This window comes from Dysidea avara, chromosome 8, assembly GCF_963678975.1.
Source record: "Dysidea avara chromosome 8, odDysAvar1.4, whole genome shotgun sequence".
Lineage (NCBI taxonomy): Eukaryota > Metazoa > Porifera > Demospongiae > Dictyoceratida > Dysideidae > Dysidea > Dysidea avara.
In genome coordinates, this window is record NC_089279.1 from 7,039,456 (window position 1) to 7,054,829 (window position 15,374).

Here is a 15,374-nt window from a genome sequence, read left to right on the forward strand (position 1 = left end):
GAGAAAGGAGAAAAAATCCATGACTGGACCTAGGTGGCCTCGAACCTGCAGCCATCCGATTTACGCTCAAACGCTTACAGGAGTCTACCAGGTGATCAGGATGTTTTCTCCTTGTTATTTTCATGTAATTATATCCATAGGAATTCTAGAGAGTAACTCATTATCTCTAAGTACCCCAAATAGAACCAAATGGACACTAGTTTATTTATTAATGCTTTACAGCACAAGTGCTGAAGGTCTGTAGGACACCTGGTCCTACAGCCTGCTCTAATAAACCTCTAAGTGCCATGTATATGGTAGCACTTAGAGGTGCCATTTTTTGATTAAAGCAGTAAAAATTTGGCACTTACAGGTGCTATCAAGAGTTAATAATAGTGGAGAGGAGAGTGTCTAACACAATACAGAGCCTCTACAAATGATTTTGTGTGATTCAATTAGATGTGTTAACAAGTGCACACTACAGTAAAAGGAAATGTGATGACTGCACACTGGCAGAACAAAAAAATGTGATGAAAAAACAATCTTCACATATAGAATATAGGTACTACAAATCACAATTTTACTGAGGAATCCCTCTGAATCATATTTTGTAGAGGCTTTGTATTGTGTTAGGATAGTATTTTAACTGCACATGCTACATTAGATTTTGAATGTAAATGTAGCAACAATTACATTTCTTACATTAAGACTCCTATTGTATTATCAAACTTTATAAACTTCATATTACTTCACCAGAAAATAATTCTTTTATTTTCTTATGGCACGTAAGTTGTGTTTTAAGTTAATGAATGATCACACACACACACACACACACACACACACACACACACACACACACACACACACACACACACACACACACACACACACACACACACACACACACACACACACACACACACACACACACACACACACACACACACACACACACACACACACACACACACACACACACACACACACAGCTTTTACAAACAAGCCTTGATTGTCATTGTTTGATGTAAATGTACAGAGCCCATACATGTTTGGTGAAATTTACAGAAATTCCTGCATACAAATTTCTGTCATAGAGAATGAACCATAACAGCTACAAGATTCCACTGTCTGTAGCCTTGTGTGACTATCTTTAGTCATATCGGGATTGCAACCTAAGTAATTCTTATATAATGTAAAACGAATCAGGTTCCCAGTCAGTTACCTTTCGCTGTTTCAGTTGATCACCGGTAATATCTGGTTCTAAGAATAAATCAGAGTGCTTTCGGAGATTCCTGATTGAGTATATTACAGTTAAGTTACTGTGACTTTAAGTTCGAGATTCATCACTTTTTAGTATAAAAATCTAATAGGTATTGTTTTCAGTTTATGGTATTATCGTTAACTATTTGAATATACTGTATATAGCATCATGCATTTGGAGACTATTAGAATATAGCCTGCATGGTATTTAATCTTCAGGTCACTATAGCTTAACGAGATGACACAGCACAACCAGTTTGGAAAATCCAACAAAATTCCTATCCAGCATAATATATCCAAGGCTGCATGAATGCAGGGGAATCTTATGTTACATTTGTGGTCATCTCAGCGTAACATAATTATGTACCAGCCTCTTACATGTACTTCATGTAAGACCACATAGGAATTATGTACCAGCCTCTTATATGTACTTCATGTAAGACCATATAGGAATTATGTACCAGCCTCTTATATGTACTTCATGTAAGACCATATAGGAATTATGTACCAGCCTCTTATATGTACTTCATGTAAGGCCATAAGGATGTGGCTGTTGTCCATTTAGTGTGTTTAATTAAATGGATAACAATCATGACATCTCTATATAGAATCCATGCATCTTATATGATGTACACATAAGAGGCTGGTACATATGTTATGCTGAGATAATTAATGTAACATAATTAGATTCCCTGCATTCACGCAGCCTTGTATAAATTATGCATAGGAATTTTGATAATTTTCCAAACCGGTTGTGCTGTGTCATCTCATTAAGCTAGTGATCTGAAACCATGATATGTCATACTAGCTATCATTACTATGCCACAGTTCAGTTTATGTTGTGACATGGATGGCTACTCTCTACAGCTCAAACCTGTCATACAATTGAATATTAAGAACAAAAGTTGCTTGTACTTTTTACATATATACATAGCAAGTATAAATAAGCACAATTCCATTATTGCTGTGCATTTATACCCTCAATTAAGTATTGTAACTTTAAATACACAGAAAGTACAGGATAGTCATGTTTTGCTGGCATAAGTTATGTTGTGGCATTCGATATATCATAACAAATTTCTAGATCACAAAATAGCTAGTTTACCCTATACACATGTAATATGTCAAGCAATTTTATATAGCTAGCTAGTCTTTCTGACATGTACACAGAAACTTCAGCTACTCTTAAACTACATGTACCTAGCTGTTGTCAATCTCCTGATGCCGTAAGTGTAAAGTTGTGACAGCATGTGATCCATGTCAACTAGCAACACATGTTATAACTAAAGACATGTACTAAGGTTGTGACCTCTTAATAAAGCCTAACATATGATTATACTTGTCATGTCAACAAATGCATATCCTACAAATCATAGTAATACACAGTTAACTGCTCTAGTAACCACATAGTTGAGACCTTTAAAAGAATAGAGTCAAAATGAGCTTTAACGTAGGTAACTACAGCACATGCAGCCAAGAATGGGCTTGGCAGTAATTCCAAATTCATATGCTGGTGTAAATTTCATCTTTCTATGTAATAAACAGAGGAGAACTTACATTAAAATAGTTTCGCAAGGAAATTTTAAGTGAAGAGTTATACATGTAATCATTTTAGCATAAGTGCATTATACATGCCAGCCTCCTCCATTTCTACACCATACAAAACACAGTGGATTCTGTTGTTACTGTCCATGTATCTCAAACAGTTGTAGTCTTTCTAGGCGTGTTTCAAAGTTTTCCATGCAATTATTCTTTCTGGCAATTATTTTTTCTCGCCTATTATTCCTCCAAAAAAAAATTGTGCAACAATTTACAAACTATAATTATATGAAGCTCACTACTTGAAGTTTTGTTTAAAAGTCCCAGAATCAAGCAACAATGTACAATACTCATTTTAGTCATTTATGATTTTGATACATCTGGATCAGTGACTTCTTCGTGCATTTTATTGTCAAATTTGTCACTATCACCACCTTCACTGTGTTCATCAGAATGAAGAACGTTGTTCAAGGTACCATCAACTATGACTCTTCTTGGAAACCTTCCAGAATGCCTAAATGTTTATAGTTGCAACAGCATGTGTGCATATTTGTAAAGCTATATGCTTATATGCATCTCACAAGGAGACACAGAAGTGTGCAGATGCTTTTGATATATGATGTGTGTGTGTTACTCACATTGCTCCAGTCTACCCAGCTTAGTAAATGGGGACATGGTTGCCTGATGAAGAAGCCCACCCAACTGTAACATCAATGAGTACCTGGGGAAGTAAATGCCAACTTTCCATGTCTCATACAGCGGGTGAAGGTACAGATGGGACTTTGGGTGCCCACACCTTCACCTGTGGGACATGGTACAGCCTCCTGTGGGTTACTAGTCTTGCCCCAGAAGGATTTGCCTGCACTGACTCCTAGCACCTGAATAGTGCACAGGTGTCCCAGTGCTGGTTCACCAGCTGAAGGCTTTGCTTTTGTGCGTGCGTTAGCTGACATGGTGCACATGACTAGCATGTCTATATATGGTTTGGAAACTTAGAATAGTATATACAAGTTTTATAAACTATTTGCAACATATATGTAGCTAGAGTTCCGCCTATATGTAGTTTGACATCAATCCTTCATTTTGCATACGGTGCACATTTCAGAAGGAAATAATTACATTTTGATAAGATCCTACTAATGTTTGAAGTTCATGGCAACCACTACTAGGAATATCACACACTGTATAGATGTGTAAGCATTCATCTCCATGTGACATTGTACAAATGTAGTACATACGATACAGCTATTACAAACAAGTATGATTGACATTGTTTGATGCACAGTGCAGCACAACAGAACCCAAGGCAGTTAATGATATTCACAAAAATACCTGCCATAAATATGGTGATGGCTTTCTGTCATAAATTGATTTAACTACTATATAGGGCTCACTGCATATTGTCTTGTGTGGTTGTAATCAGACAATTATACATAGTAAGGTTCAAGGATTGCATCCAGGCTATGCAATTGAACCTAAAACATGACTCAAAATTAATTTGGTTAGGAATCACTGAATGCATCCTAATTAATCCAGTTAACCAATTATTATAGCTATATAGTTGACTTTCTAGTGGTAATCAAGAAAATGTGACTTGTATAGCATCTGTCTGATATCTTACAACCACATTCTGAACCAGACTTTCAGTACATACACAGGTACTTTCCCCTGTAGCTGCATATAGTCACTTAAAGGAATCAGAAATATAGCTTACAAAACTTTCATAAACTATAATATCTATGAAAGAATGTAGTCATATGAGCTATTTTGCACTTTAATCTTCAAGTAACAATAACCAAGAATTTGTATCAAAACTTCCTTTTCGTAACAAAGCAGTACAAGGACAACTTATACGGAAATGGTTACATAAGTAAATCTCCTCTATGCATGTTCATTGCTATCTCACTATTGTATCCTGTTTACTCTAGCTACATGTAACTAAGTCAAACAATTGTTGTAATCTTTCTCTGTTGTTAGATGTTACCCTCTATATAACATTTATAGTTATAGCTAACAGCTGTGTGCATGCATGCATACATGTTAAAGAGGTGTAGCGATATAGTTATTATGCATCTGAAAAGGAGACACAGAAGCTGACACAAAATTTAATGTTTACTATAAATGTGTTAGCTGACACGGTGCACATGATTAGCACCTTACAACTTTAGAGTTGACACTTAAATCCCAAATAAAACTGCTGCCCTTTTATTTTAAAAATGGAAACCAGTCAGCAAATTTTCTAGAATTTCCCCTGCTAATCACGTATGCATAGAAGTAGTCTGTATACGAATCTGTGAAATGTTATACAGCAGATATATCTAATTGCCATTTTTTCTTGTGCTAAGTAAAGCTGTATTTGAAGTTAATGGTACCCAAAATGATTAGCTACACACTGTTATTTATTATGTATAAATAATTTATTCATGTGAGTGTGCTGTAATAACAAAGAGCTGTTACAAACAAGTATATGTATGATTGACCTTGTTTGATATGCATGTACAGTACAACAGAGCCCATGGGTTAATCAAGACTCACGGTAGTGAGTCGCGCGGCCAGTAAAGCAGAAACGCGCGCCGCAGACAATAAATGACGCGACCACTACGTGGGGATTTTACAAGAACGAACGTTGTCAAATACGGCCTTCCTGTAATCCACCCGTCACTTACGCTATCCCTCTGAAACTCTGGAGTTGAACTCATCATGTCACTAGTAACTACCATACAAGCAGTGAAGCAAATCCATGCCGATTGTTTCGTGATCGAGGTTGCCGACATCAAAAGGGAAGTTTCATTTAAAAAAAAAAAAAAATTTATCGCATGCGGTTAGACGCAACCGCAGGTGTATGCCTTGCGTTCCTTTGTGCATTCCGAACATTCATCGCCCTGTTATCGCTTCAGTATTCACTTAATCACCTCAAGATTCACATCATCGATTTCACCATACATGATTATCCTACAGTCGTAATTTCAGCACCAAACGAAGTTTCAGTCGTCCTCAGTCGACCTAGAGGCCAAATACAAATCCCAGATGTTGTTTTCCGCAATACTCGCTTGGCATGTAGGGCAATGTGTCTTTAAACTGTTCTGAAAGTTTCGTTCAGATTGAAACATTTGTTTTCGAGAATGGCTAGTTTGAAATTTGAATTTAGTCGCCCCCACGTCATTTGCTCCCTAAGAATTTTACTCGGAATTTAAAGAATGACGCAGAGCACAACTGCGGTCACTGGGTATTGATGAACTGGCGCTCTATGTAGTTAATCAGTACATATATAGCCACCAAGAAGTAGGGACCCGCCGATTATGCTGGCATAATTATGAGCATAATAGGTGCCTGAAAGCATTGAGCATAATGCTAGCATAATAGGTAGAACATTTGTGTAATAGTATGAATTCTTGCTTATTAAAATAGTTATCACAGAAAGATCGATATACTCTAATAGAACAGTCAGTAACTCTAATAGAACAACCACATAGCTGACTGTTCTATTAGAGTATATCGATCTTTTCTGTGATACGCATTTTGACAAGTAAGTTTGTGGTTCAGCCACTTATTATTTATCCATAAGCTGGAAATTATTAGTAGAGTATGAGAACTGAGGCATAAATAATTGGGCATAATTTGAGCATAATAGGTAAGTATTGAGCATAAATTTAAGCATAATAGGTAAGTATTGAGCATAAATTTAAGCATAATAGGTAAATTTTTGAGCAGTGCAGCATAGCATAATAGGTAAAATTATGAGCATAATCGGCGGGTCCCTACCAAGAAGTGTGCTGCCATAGAATATAGTCCATAGATATAATCTATGGTGCTGCATACCATCCTTCGTTTTGAAATTAGTCGCCCCCACATAATTTGTCCTCTAAGGGTGCGGCTTAAAGAATGACACAAGAGTACAACTGCGGTTACCAGTTGTTGACACAAGCTAGCACACGTAGCTAGCTTAAAAAGGAAGTGTGCAAAATCGCCTAATCAAGACACACGGTAGTGTGTCGTGCGGCCCAAGAAGCCGGCGCGTAACACCCGTGAGTATATTGACAGGAAGAAAGAAAACGCAATTTTCGCACCTACGTAGCTCTGTGCTTCCTTGATGAAACAAGACGATTTTTGCTGTGGACATGCCCCCCAACTGCAGCACTCCACATTCCAAATTTGAGCGAAATCGCTTCGCGCGTTCCCGAGATATGCGACTTCAAATATTGGCTCAGTTTCTTCGTTTTTTTTTCTTCTTCTTCTTCTTATTATTATTATTATTTTTCTTTTTCTTGTCGCACACTTACAAAAACTGCTATAAAACTCGCACTCCATATCCGATTGCCTTGAAATTTGGCACACAGAAGGGGGATATAAAGGCGCATCTCGGTACCAACTTTAGCTGGAATACGATAAACAGGTAAAGAGTTATGAGCGATTATTCACGAAAAATAACACCAATATGTTGTCACGCCTACAGGGTAAACCGCTTATGGGAAGAAGCTGAAAATCGGTGGGTGAATAGGTTAACTATTGAACCTCAAACCTTTTGTGGTTTGAAAGAAATCGAGCTAAAAAACAGGAAGATACAACGAAAAAACCAACAGTGTGTAACAATTACGCAATCGAGATTAGCTAATAAAAAAAACGACTGCTTGCCACGGCTACCAGATAAACCGCTTGGGGTAATGCTTTGAAAATCGTTGTACAGATGGAGTAATTATCTTAGAAAGGCTCATCAATGGTGTAGAAGAATCAGACTTAAACTCACGGAGTTATAACACGAAATCCAACTTGGTGCAGCAAGTGCGAGATCGAGATAGTCTAATAGAGCAGTCATCCTAATAGAGCAGTCACCCTGAAGAGAATTCAAGAGATCAGCTAGAAATAAGAAACCTGTATAGAGATCAGCTACACACAAGTCACCCTGTAGAGAGATCAGCTAGAAGAAGTTACCTTGTAGGGAGTTCATACAACTATGGAAAGAGATAGTTCAACTAGAAAAAATCACCTTGTAGAGTTCAGCTACAAAGAAACCGCCATGTAGAGAGTTCAGCTACAAACAAATCGCCCTGTGGAGAGATCAATAGAAGAAGTTACCTTGCAGAGAGTTCAGCTACAAAGAAACCATCAATTAAGGATTGGAACAACTTACCATCTTCCATCATTGAGAGCAACAATATTGACTCTTTTTCAGCGGAACTGCAAACATTGTATGGAACTCAATAACTGTAATCTTTGTAACTACGTAGCTAAATTCATTTTATGATTGCTTTTTTTCCTGAGCATATCAGCTGTGCTGTCTGCTCAGTAACAATAATAATAATAATAATCATGTAGAGAGTTCAGCTACAAACAAATCTCCCTGTAGAGAGATTAGCTAGAAGAAGTTACCTTGTAGAGAGTTCAGCTACAAAGAAACCATCATGTAGAGAGTTCAGCTACAAACAAATCTCCCTGTAGAGACATCAGCTAGAAGAAGTTACCTTGTAGAGAGTTCAGCTTCAAACAAATCACCCTGTAGAAAGATCAGCTAGAAGAGGTCACCTTGTAGAGAGTTCAGTTACAAACTAGTGACCTTGTAGAGTCATCAGCTAGAAGAAGTTACCTTGTAGAGAGTTCAGCTACAAAGAAGCCATTCTTTAAAGAGCTCAGCTGCAAACAAATCACCTGTACAGAATTCAGCTACAAATAAATCACCCTGTAGAAAGATGAGCTAGAAAAAGTTACCTTGTAGAGAGTTCAGTTACAAAGAAATCACCATGTAGAGAATTCAGCTACAAACTAGTGACCCTGTAAAGACATCAGCTAGAAGAAGTTACCTTGAGAGAGTTCAGCTACAAAGAAACCATTATTTAAAGAGCTCAGCTGCAAACAAATCACCTATACAGAATTCAGCTATAAACAAATCGCCATGTAGAGAGATCAGCTAGAAGAAGTTATCTTGTAGATAGTTCAGCTACAAGCAAATCACTCTGTAGAGAGATCAGCTAGGAGAAGTTACCTTGTAGAGATTTCAGCTACAAAGAAACCGCCAAGTAGAGAGTTCAGCTGTAAAGAAACCATCATTTAGAGAGTTCAGCTTCAAACAAATCACCTGTAGAGAGTTCAGCTACAAACAAATCTCCCTGTAGAGAGATCAGCTAGAAGAAGTTACCTTGTAGAGAGTTCAGCTACAAACAAATCACCCTGTGTTAGATCAGCTAGAAGAAGTCACCTTGTAGAAAGTTCAGTTACAAAAAAACCACCATGTAGAGAGTTCAGCTACAAACTAGTCACCTTGTAGAGACATTAGCTAGAAAAGTTACCTTGTAGAGAGTTCAGCTACAAACAAACCATTCTGTTTAGAGCTCAGCTGCAAACAAATCCCATGTACAGAATTCAGCTACAAACAAATCACCCTGTAGAGAGGTCAGCTAGAAGAAATTACCTTGTACATAGTTCAGCTACAAACAAATCACCCTGTAGAAAGATCAGTTAGAAGAAGTTACTTTGTAGAGAGTTCAGCTACAAAGAAACCATTTTGTAAAGAGCTCAGCTGCAAACAAATCGCCATTACAGAATTCAGCTACAAACAAATCACCCTGTAGAGAGATCAGCTAGAAGAAGTTACCTTGTAGATCGTTCAGCTACAAACAAATCACCCTGTAGAGAGATCAGCTAGAAGAAGTTACCTTATAGAGATTTCAGCTACAAAGAAACCACCAAGTAGAGAGTTCAGCTCCAAAGAAATCACCCTGTAGAAAATTCAGCCACAAACAAATTGCCCTGTAGAAAGATCAGTTAGAAGAAGTTACCTATTAGAGAGTTCAGCTACGAAACCATTCTGTAAAGAGCTCAGCTGCAAACAAATCACCTGTACAGAATTCAGCTACAAACAAATCACCCTGTAGAGAGATCAGCTAGAAGAAATTACTTTGTAGAGAGTTCAGCTACCAAGAAACCACCATGTAGAGAGTTCAGCTGCAAAGAAATCACCCTGTATAAAATTCTGCCACAAACAAATTGCCCTGTAGAAAGATCAGTTAGCAGAAGTTACCTTGTAGATAGTTCAGCTACAAACAGATCTCCTTGTAGAGAGATCAGCTAGAAGAAATTACCTTGTAGAGAGTTCAGCTACAAAGAAACCACCATGTAGAGAGTTCAGCTGCAAAGAAATCACCCTGTAGAAAATGCAGCCACAAACAAATTGCCCTGTAGAAAGATCAGTTAGAAGAAGTTACCTTTTAGAGAGTTCAGCTACAAAGAAACCACCCTGTAGAGAGATCAGCTAGAAGAAGTTACCTTGTAGATCGTTCAGCTACAAACAAATCACCCTGTAGAGAGATCAGCTAGAAGAAGTTACCTTGTAGAGAGTTCAGCTACAAAGAAACCACCCTGTAGAGAGATCAGCTAGAAGAAGTTACCTTGTAGATCGTTCAGCTACAAACAAATCACCCTGTAGAGAGATCAGCAAGAAGAAGTTACCTTGTAGAGAGTTCAGCTACAAAGAAACCACCCTGTAGAGAGATCAGCTAGAAGAAGTTAAATTGTAGATCGTTCAGCTACAAACAAATCACCCTGTAGAGAGATCAGCAAGAAGAAGTTACCTTGTAGAGAGTTCAGCAAGAAGAAACCACCATGTAGAGAGTTCAGCTGCAAAGAAATCACCCTGTATAAAATTCTGCCACAAACAAATTGTCCTGTAGAAAGATCAGTTAGAAGAAGTTACCTTGTAGAGAGTTCAGCTACAAAGAAACCATTTTGTAAAGAGCTCAGCTGCAAACAAATCACCTGTACAGAATTCAGCTACAAATAAATCACCCTGTAGAGAGATCAGCTAGAAGAAGTTACCTTGTAGAGAGTTCAGCTACAAAGAAACCACCCTGTAGAGAGATCAGCTAGAAGAAGTTAAATTGTAGATCGTTCAGCTACAAACAAATCACCCTGTAGAGAGATCAGCAAGAAGAAGTTACCTTGTAGAGAGTTCAGCAAGAAGAAACCACCATGTAGAGAGTTCAGCTGCAAAGAAATCACCCTGTATAAAATTCTGCCACAAACAAATTGTCCTGTAGAAAGATCAGTTAGAAGAAGTTACCTTGTAGAGAGTTCAGCTACAAAGAAACCATTTTGTAAAGAGCTCAGCTGCAAACAAATCACCTGTACAGAATTCAGTTACGAACAAATCACCCTGTAGAGAGTTCAGCTAGAAGAAGTTACCTTGTACATAGTTCAGCTACAAACAAATCTCCCTGTAGAGAGATCAGCTAGAAGAAATTACCTTGTAGAGACTTCAGCTACAAACAAATCTCCCTGTAGAGAGATCAGCTAGAAGAAATTACCTTGTAGAGAGTTCAGCTACAAACAAACCATTCTGTAAAGAGCTCAGCTGCAAACAAACCACCTGTACAGAATTCAGCTACAAACAAATCATCCTGTAGAGAGATCAGCTAGAAGAAATTACCTTGTAGATAGTTCAGCTACAAACAAATCTCCCTGTAGAGAGATCAGCTAGAAGAAATTACCTTGTAGAGAGTTCAGCTACAAACAAACCATTCTGTAAAGAGCTCAGCTGCAAACAAATCACCTGTACAGAATTCAGCTACGAACAAATCACCCTGTAGAGAGATCAGCTAGAAGAAGTTACCTTGTAGATAGTTCAGCTACAAACAAATCTCCCTGTAGAGAGATCAGCTAGAAGAAATTACCTTGTAGAGAGTTCAGCTACAAACAAACCATTCTGTAAAGAGCTCAGCTGCAAACAAATCACCTGTACAGAATTCAGCTACGAACAAATCACCCTGTAGAGAGATCAGCTAGAAGAAGTTACCTTGTAGATAGTTCAGCTACAAACAAATCTCCCTGTAGAGAGATCAGCTAGAAGAAATTACCTTGTGGAGAGTTCAGCTGCAAAGAAATCAACTCTGCCCAAATTTCAAGGCAATAGCTCTTTCCAATCTGAAGTTATCAATTGTCAAAGTTGGCAAATTGGATGTGTGTGGAAGGCCCCTTTTCGCAAATCCGGTCACATATGTATTATATATATAATTTGTACATTTACTGATAAAATATTTAAAGTACTTCATCTTTTCTTCTTCCTGTAGTAAAGAAAAAAAACATAGGTTAAAAAAGTCCCAAAGCTGGCCATAGGCCGGCTTTGGGGTATACAAATACAAAAAGAAATGAAATCTAATCCAAAACAGCCAAGCTGTAAAAAAAGTGTGCGGCCCTCAGAAAGGCTATGGTGAAAAAAGATGTGAAATCCAAGGTGGCGGCCAAGAAATGGCTGTGATGGTAGGTTAATGGTAAAAATTTTAATAACGACAATTCAGGTGAATTTTTGTGCCGCTTCACAAAATTTACCTGAATTGTCATTATTAAAATTTTTACCATTAACCTACCATCACAGCCATTTCTTGGCCGCCACCTTGGATTTCACATCTTTTTTCACCATAGCCTTTCTGAGGGCCGCACACTTTTTTTACAGCTTGGCTGTTTTGGATTAGATACAATTGTCACCATGCATTATTGCATTTTATAGCACCCCCACACAAAATTACACATGTAATTATAACATACAGAGGAGACACATGAATACCAAACACTTTTCACAACAATAATGTAAGAATTGTACAATAATGACTGTAATATAACTGCTATGCAAATGTTTTCCAGTGGCCTGCCATGGTAGCAAGTCTCACATGACGGCATGTATATTCATCCAAACACAATGGGAGTAACGAGTAAGTATGATGACAACAAGTTGGTATGACTCCATTTGTAGAATCCAGATGAGTGGGTGTGGCTCCAGTATGTCTAAACAGTTAACAAATATTCCTGTTATAAATACGTGCAAGAGTTGCAATATAATAGTATAGTATTTAAATGCAATAATACATAGTCTCCATTGCATCACTATCAAACGACACTAAGTGGAGGATATTGTTGCATCTCTAGTATGTACACTCTATCAGTACAACCTATCTTAATCGCCACAAGTATAGAAAGACAACCACTCTTGAAAAGCCAATTCCAATTGAGAATTTATACACTGTTACCTGCTGAATGAGTGAAGGTGGCAATAAACAAGTTCCACCATAATTTATACACGTGATCTGATCCTGTATATCCTGTCAGTGGATGAGATCCACTTGGCCAGGACAAAATGTGACTCAAGTGCCCTTGATGATCCATACTCAACCAACTTATGACCCAGTGGCACAATGGAACTGACTATTTATAGAGAATACAATTATATTTATTTATAAGATATGTGTGGATGTGTGGACACATTACAACACATTACATGTACATACAAGACATGCTACGTACTGTTTTAGCATTTCAAGTCACCACATTATACACGTACCAGTCAACAATGCTTCATAGTGCCCATCAGTAAACCTGAAGAAAAGTTACGAAAAAGAAAAATTCACATAAGTACAATGAAACCTCATTAATATGGCAGGCTGTGGGACCAAAAAATTGGCCTGAATAACAAGGTGGCCTTATTAATGAGGTCATAAGTAATGCTTAGCTATATTTGGGACCTACTAGAGGTGGCCAATATAATGAGGTGGTCTTATTAAAGAGGTGGCCACTAAGTGAGGTTTCACTGTACATATAGTTCACAATATTATTGTGAACAATATTAATGGTTAACAATATACACTGAAACTTGCAGGTCACTTCTTGTGGAAGATTGTTCTCTACACAAAATGACACATTCAGAGATTGTATTTAGATGGATGATACAGTAACGCATTGTGACTTCAATACTCGTGATGTGTCACTGCTAGGCAGCAACCATATACACGGCACTGCCACATCGCACTTGCTCGCACACACAATTTTGCTAAAGATTTTACAAATTGATAATTAAGGGGTGTGGCAACTAGCCGTTTCGCTCGCAAGACTGTGTGGCAGCTGTTTCCCTTCTGTACAAGTGGCCACCAAGACAGGTCCACTGTGGATGAAAGCCAGGCATTAGATATTTGGTATTTCATGTGTTGAAGACATTCCAGGGCTTCTGGTAGTCTCAAATCTCACCACAGTTTAACTCAGGCAGTGTTGTGGTCACCACTCAACTACTGGAATGCTGTGTTATGTTCATCTTATGCTTGGCTACTATATTGTAGAACTGAAATGGATACTCTGAAAAATATATCCTATGGATAATGACTTCATCACTTTCTTCATCAGGAGCTTATAAGGACCAATAGTGAAACTTTTTACACTTGGGGCTGACAGTCAACTGCCTATGTCTGAAGCAGTGCTTTTGGTGCTCTAACAGATTGGCTGCCCCCTTGCTGCCAGCACTCACTGTCTCATACGCTGTCATACACTAAATCCATCTCTATAGCCAGTTAGAACAGCATGCTTCTTACCTTTTTTTAAGGCCGCATAATGCAGCCACCTCTATAAAAGGCAAGGTTAGAAAATTTTGTCCCTACGGCCTGAATAATGACCAGTTTTCACTGTACTATTAGTGATTAGTGATCATGGGGGATTATTTATTAAGATACTAAGATATACAAACGCTACAACCTCTAAATATAGCAGTAAATTTTTTACCCTGGTCCAATGTCTCGTAATAATCGTGACTTCGTGAGAGACTCTACTGTGACAAATACATGTTTATCATGATATGTGCTAATCGCCTTTTTACAATTAAGTTTTACAACACAAATACATGTATAGTTAAACTCACCAATTACGACTAAATCCCTTCAACACGAAAAGACAAGTAATGAGACAACCTTGGAGACAACAGCCACACAAGCCTATTCTGGTGCGTTTATTTAGTAGTAATATAAATTTTAAAGGCGTTTATTTACAACAGGACATAATTACGCGCCCCTCTATTGTCTCTGTACATACTTGCCTTTTCTTTACTATTCTCATTTCATTTCACAAGATCTCTTGGCAGGGGCGTAGCTTCTTCACTTGAATTAATCAATGCTTGAAGTAGATCGAGATACTCTAATAGAACAGTCACATTTCTACAAGTGCCATATTTTTATATTGTAAAGTCCAGATTACAGTGACAGAATATTAAAATATAACTGTAATTTTAGTGGCCAGGGCCGCCCACATTGGGGGTAACTGGGGTATTTTGCCCCCTACCACAGCCCGAAAGGGGCCACTTGAATACCTGTTTAAAGTAGCGATTTCCAACCTACCAATTTTTCACACATATTTTTGCTACTTAAATTATACACCTTCAATAAACGTTTCACAAGCTGCCGTTCCAGTAAATGGTAGCCAATGCTTCGTACTTCGTAATGCACTTTACTGGATTAAAATCCATGCGGTATTTATTGAAATATAGCAAATCAAAGTTTGAGAAATAAAAATCCCCATAAGAAGCCCATACAAATAATTGCGTACGTAATTCTAATTGGAAGAATGCGGCACCTGTGATAGCCGAAGTTTCCGAGTGTTTCCGCGTGAATCTGCTGCTGATGAGGACGAAGAAAGTGGTTCTGGGCAAACCGTATATGCTGATTTCGATTTTGCCATGTGTTTTTTGATTGGAGGATGATTGATGTTGGATTACGATGGAAATATGACCCTTTTAAAGGTAAATCGCCATCTAACACTGCTCAGAATTCAGCATTACAATCACCCTGGACTTCAAGGCA

At 37.9% G+C, this 15,374-nt stretch overlaps 1 long non-coding RNA gene across 1 annotated transcript; it reads right to left on the reverse strand.

Moving 5' to 3' along the window:
- Positions 1 to 12,250: 12,250 nt before the first annotated feature.
- Positions 12,251 to 14,663, reverse strand: LOC136264039 (uncharacterized). Its single transcript, XR_010704941.1, has 3 exons — positions 14,441 to 14,663; positions 13,063 to 13,134; positions 12,251 to 12,546 (listed from the first exon to the last, which is right to left on the reverse strand). It is a non-coding gene; the product is annotated as an uncharacterized lncRNA (long non-coding RNA).
- Between the last annotated feature and the right edge of the window lie 711 nt (positions 14,664 to 15,374).